This window comes from Capsicum annuum, chromosome 5 (genome assembly GCF_002878395.1).
Source record: "Capsicum annuum cultivar UCD-10X-F1 chromosome 5, UCD10Xv1.1, whole genome shotgun sequence".
Classification (NCBI taxonomy): domain Eukaryota; kingdom Viridiplantae; phylum Streptophyta; class Magnoliopsida; order Solanales; family Solanaceae; genus Capsicum; species Capsicum annuum.
Genome location: NC_061115.1, coordinates 7658660 through 7664803, shown reverse-complemented (window position 1 = coordinate 7664803; position 6144 = coordinate 7658660). Strand labels below are relative to the sequence as shown.

The window sequence follows — 6144 nt, the reverse complement described above, 5'->3', positions numbered from 1 at the left end:
AGGTCTAGTGCACCTTGCTATCCTTTTATATATCTTTACACTTAATAAGAGAGCATATAAATTTGTAAATGGTTACTTTTTGTTTCCCCTAGGCAAGATGTCGAATATTTATAACGCTCTGATAGTTCAAGGTCGAGATAGTATTGGTCAACCAATTAATGTGGTTTGTGAGGTACAACTATTATTAGGAAATAATCGAGTTAGAGTTGTAGCTATGAGTGCTACATACGGTTCAATGAGAGGAATGGAAATGATTGACACAAGAACTCCTATAAGTGTTCCGATCGGGGGAGCGACTCTGGGACGAATTTTTAACGTGCTCGAAAAGCCTTTTCTATATATCTTCACACTTAATAAGAGAGAGCATATAAATTTTGTAAATGGTTACTTTTTGTGGCGGACTCAAAATTTAAGAATCATGGGTGGTGCACGGAAGGTTCGAACACACGTTAACGTCCAAATTTTAAGATTCCACTTGAAAACTAAAGCACCCAGCTATCTTTTTTGCTTAACGAATGCTTTTTAAGATTTTGTATCTACATTTTCCCTCTGCCACCCATGGCCAAGGGGTCATTGGGAAAAGGAAAAGAGGAACCAAAGGGAAGTTTTTGAATTTATCTGCTCCATGACTTCTCCTTGACCAAATCTATAGATTCTGTTATGAAGATGATTGCACAAAGGAGGATCCTTTGTCACAAGAGAGCTTCCGCAAATTAGCAACGCCAGTACCATATTCAAAGCAGCATCACTCGAAGCTCGTTTGCTACATCACCAAAGAACTGATGAATTCTGAAAATCCACCCCTTATGTTGCCTCATGGCTATGTCTATAGCACCAAGGTATGTCTTTAGTTGTTTCCATGTTTGCGGTTCCTTCGGAGATAATCTGACTTACATCTCTATATGATTGCAGTCACTCAAAGAAATGGCAAAGAGGAATATGATGGCAGAGTTAAATGTCCTAGGACAGGCAATACCTGCAACTAATAGTCAAAACATTCTTAACATTGAATACCAATTAGGGGCATTCTGTTTTCATTTGCCTAATAATCCTCACCACAACAAGAAAAAGAAAAAAATTAGAGGGAACGTTTAAACACACTTAACATTCTCAACATCTTCCAGAGTAGCAGCTGTCTTTATTTTGGTGGCAGTGGTGTCTGAGCCACTTACATGCACCTCAGTAGATACCTAATACCTTACAACAACTAAGTATTGGATAATTGTATCCTAATAGACATCTTATATGGTTCAATAACCATTACATTGAATGCCCCACATTATTAGGGGTCGAGATATGTCAATAACTGGTAAAGAAGACACATTGCAAGATATGAGAATAATTGTAGCGCATGATATAATTGCTTTTCGGAAATTCCAATGGCAAGGATCTACCTACAGCCCACACTTGTTACACAATTAATATACGATCTAGTCTACACAATTAAGTGCCTGGAATATTAGGGGGCTGAACAAGGCCTCTAAGCAGAAGGAGCTAAAATCCTTCCTGCACACAAATAAAATAGACATTATGGGATGTCTAGAAACTAAAATACAGGCACAAAATGCTGACAGAATAAAGCAACATATAGGCAAAGACTGGACTGTCTACCCTGACTATCCTATTATTGGTAATGGTAGAGTTTGGCTACTGTGGTGAAACAACAAAGTGAAAGTGACTTTACTGAATACTAATGCACAATTAGTACATTGTCTCGTTAAAGATGTGGAATCCTCGTTTAAGAGTATGGTTACTTTTGTGTATGGGTTCAACACTGCTATAGAAAGGAAAAGCTTATGGAGCAACTTAAAGCCCCTGGCTAATCAAAACACTAACCCATGGATTATACTTGGGGATTTCAATGCCGTGTTGACACAAAATGATAGGATTAATGGAGATCCTGTAACTCCTCAAGAAACACTAGACTTCCAGAACTGCATAGATGAAATTGAGGTGGGCCAAGTACTAAGCAGAGGCAAGACAATGAAATGGTGTAATAAAAGGAGTGGTGATTCTAGAATATACTCATATAGACTGGGTCTTTGGTAACAGAGCTTGGTTCCAGGAATACCATTACATTGAGGCAGAATACTTAGCTCCTGGATGTTCTGATCACTCTCTAGTGGTGATCATTACTAATACCACTCCATCACATCTGAAGAGGCCTTTTCGGCTATTGAATGTGCCGCTACATCAAGAGAAATTTAAGGACGAATGTGTGGAAGGAAAAAACTACAGCTAGTGGCTCACCAGGTACGACAGATGAACAAAGAATGCTCCAAAGTTGAACTGAAGCTAAACATACTTAGAGAGCAATTGCATGAGATGCAGGAGGATATGGTAGCCAACATGTTCAACTCAACACTTATTGACCAGGAGAAAGCTATTCTAAAAGACTTGGAAAAATGGAAGCAATTGCATGAGGTGCAGGAGGATATGGTAGCCAACATGTTTTTAACTCAACACTTATTGACCAGGAGAAAGCTATTCTATAAGACTTGGAAAAATGGGAGGCAGTAAATGAGAGGGTTCTGAGACAGAAATCTAGAGCAACCTGAATTAAATGTGGGGATAAGAACTCACAATACTTCTTTGCGCATATGAAAGCAAGGCAAGCAAGAAACAATGCCTCATCCATCTACAATAAATATGGAGCAAAACTGACAGCTGATTTAATCTACATCTTGCTACACAATTAATATATGATCTAGTCTATGATTTAATCGCTAACTTACCAACAGCTGGAGTTACAGAGTGGATTGTGTTTGAAGAGGCTTTCTTAGGGCGTTTCATTACTCAGAATCACTAAACTTCAGAAAGCAACAAGTACATGGAGCGAAGTGACAATATATTACATATGTTTTACAAATTATATATTACCTATGCAAACAGATCATTAATTACACTCAGAACGCAGTACCCATAATCACATCCATAAGACGTAAAAAATAGTTATAAATCATACTATTAAGGTCAAACCCATCGATAGCCCCTCAAACTTATCCCTAAAATTCACTTACGCCCCTAAACTAAGACTTGTACCTATTAAACCCCTAAACCCCCCAATTCGGTTCCAATTAGGCATTTATTTCCCTATCAGCAAAAAGGTCAAAGTGTGTGTTGCATACACACGATAACGTGGCAAAACGAGCTAATTGGAAGCTGACACGCGGCATTGTAGGTCCAATAATTACTAAAAATTAATTATAATTTTTTTAAATATATATATAAAAATGGCATTGAGGAAATTATTAAAAAATAATTCTAAAATTATTTTTAAAATAAAAATAAAAAGCTGATTATTTTTAAAAAATTATAAAAAAAATTTAACAATGAAATAAATTATTAAAAATTTACTTTTTATTAATTATTAAAAAATTATAAAAATGAAAATAAAAAATGTCATTGAGGATATAAATTATGAAAAAAATTTATAAAATTATTTAAAAAATTATTTTAAAAAATAAAAAATTAATTATTAAAAAAAATTATAAAACATTTTAAAATGAAAATAACAAATGGCATTGAGGATCCAAATTATGAAAAAATAATTATAAAATTGTTTGAAAAATAAAAATAAAAAGCTGATTATTTAAAAAATATATATATAATTTTTTTTAAAATGAAATAATTATTAAAAACTTAATTATTAAAAAAAATTATAAAACTTTTTTAAATGAAAATAAAAAATGGCATTGAGGATCCAAATTATGAAAAAATAATTATAAAATTATTTAAAAATGAAAATAAAAATAAAAAACTAATTATTAAAAATAAATTATAACTTTTTTAAAAAATGAAATAAATTATTAAAAAATTATTTAAAAAATAAAAAATTAATTATTAAGAAAAAATTATAAAACTTTTTAAAATGAAAATAATAAATGGCATTGAGGATCCAAATTATGAAAAAATAATTATCAAATTATTTGAAAAATAAAAATAAAAAACTGATTATTTAAAAAAAATTATAAAAAAATTTTAAAATGAAATAAATTATTAAAAAATTATTATTTTTAAATAATTATTAAGAAAATTATTTAAAAAATTTAAAATGAAAATAAAAAATGGCATTGAGGATATAAATTAAGAAAAAATAATTATAAAATTATTTAAAAAATAAAAATAAAAAACTGATTATTTAAAAAAAATTATAAAATTTTTCAAAAAATGAAATAAATTATTAAAAAATAAAAAATAAATTATTAAAAAAATTATAAAACTTTTTAAAATAAAAATAAAAAATGGCATTGAGGATCCAAATTATGAAAAAATAATTATAAAATTATTTAAGAAATATTATATTTCATTAATAATTTTATAAGTTAAATTTTATTGATCTAAATTTTGTTCATAGTCCAGAAGACACCAAATCTACTATATTTTATCCATGCAAATCCATAAGTTATAATATTTTTTTCTATAGATTATTTTGTAACAATGTGGGAATTATATAAAAAATAATTATTTATTTTAAAATAATTTATAATAGTAGTGTATTTGGGAAGTCTTTGTTTTACTTAAAAAGAAAGGTTGTTACAAGTTCATGCATGGTTCTTTCTTGCCACATGACATACACATGTAAGGAGTGGAGCTAATTTGTCAACATTCTCCCAACCTATCTTTTTAGGACAGTAACGGAGTTGGAATTTAAAATTTATAAGTCATAAATTTGCCACTATATTCGAATCTCTTTTTTTCCTATTTCAATACTCCCATCAGAAGGTCAGAATTAATAATATTTTTACTTATCCTTCCACATAATTCAAATCTCCAATCTACATATTAAGTAGTTATTTGACCATGATTTTCAAAAAAAAAATCAATTCACTTTAGTGAAAAATGTGAAAACAAAATATGTTTGGCCATGACAATAGTATAGAAATCAATCAAACATAAGGGTGAAACATAATTTCATTATGTAGGTCATATTGGTTCATAATACATGTTCCTTGTTCTCTTAAGCAATTTATCAAACACCTTGCATGCACCACTTAGGGCAGAGGCCTACTAATCAATTTAATACACTATAACACCATAATTTAACTCAATTCCATAAATTGAATCCACATAATATCATGGTCTCACAACACATATAGATTCAACTTTGAATCACAAAACATGAAAAGAACATAATTAAAATCACTTGACAATAGGAAAATCATGATATATAATTTCAAATAAGTTTCTTGGACTTCATGGATGAAAGGGGTCCATAAATGAACACATTGCATACCTGGAAATAAATATTTGAGGGATTAATGGAGAGTTCATGGATGGATTTCTTGAAATTGCCCTTTGAGGCTTGGGGGCTAGGGTTTCTCTTGTTTCTTGAAAAGGAGATTTATTTCTTGAGAAAAGTGTGTAAACAATGAGCTAATAGGTCCTTTAGGGTCAAAATTTCGTGTTTTAGGTTACTTAGGGTCGTGGAAAAAGACCCAAATCCCCTTAAACTAATTAAAAAAACGAAGCTGGAAAACTGGAGGCCCGATTTTTGGCCTTAGCGCGACGCGCTAGTATCGCACCTAGCTTCTGGAATTTGACAATTGGGAAAATGGGCTATGGCGCGACGCAGGGCTATCGCGGAGCTTCACTGGAAATTGATGAATGCCATTTTGGCTTACGGCGCGATGCGCCGTGGATTGAAATAGCTCTGTTTTACAGCGGGACTTAAAATAGCCATAACTCCTTACCCGGTTATCGGATTTACGCAAATCTTATATCGATGGAAAGCTTATTCAATTTCCTACGTGACAATAAGTGAAAATCTTAAGAATTCCACATGAAATAGACATCATTCCATTTAGAAGATATTACTTGGCACTCTTGGGACGAGTTTAAGCTAGGTAGAAGTATGGGGTATTACAACGTCTGAGGTAGTGATATGGGCTGCATGCACTTACCCTCCTCAGATTCACTTAGTGAGAATACACTAAGTATATTGTTGTTGTTGATTTTTAGAGGTGGATTCTGGATTTAATAGTCATTAGTTCTCAGCAATTTCAAACTTTAGGAAAAAAAGACTTTATATTAAGTGTCCGTGAGGAATATTCGAAGCTCATGAAGACAAGCAACAAAGTTTAAGCAAGTTCCATTTCCATCGTTGAACCAATAGACAACATTGTTAGTAGGTTCTTAATAAAT

At 31.5% G+C, this 6144-nt stretch overlaps 1 long non-coding RNA gene across 1 annotated transcript; it reads right to left on the bottom strand.

Moving 5' to 3' along the window:
- Positions 1 to 930: 930 nt before the first annotated feature.
- Positions 931 to 5565, bottom strand: LOC107870267. The gene is made up of 2 exons (XR_001674067.2): positions 5237 to 5565; positions 931 to 1506 (listed from the first exon to the last, which is right to left on the bottom strand). It is a non-coding gene; the product is annotated as an uncharacterized LOC107870267 (long non-coding RNA).
- Positions 5566 to 6144: the final 579 nt, after the last annotated feature.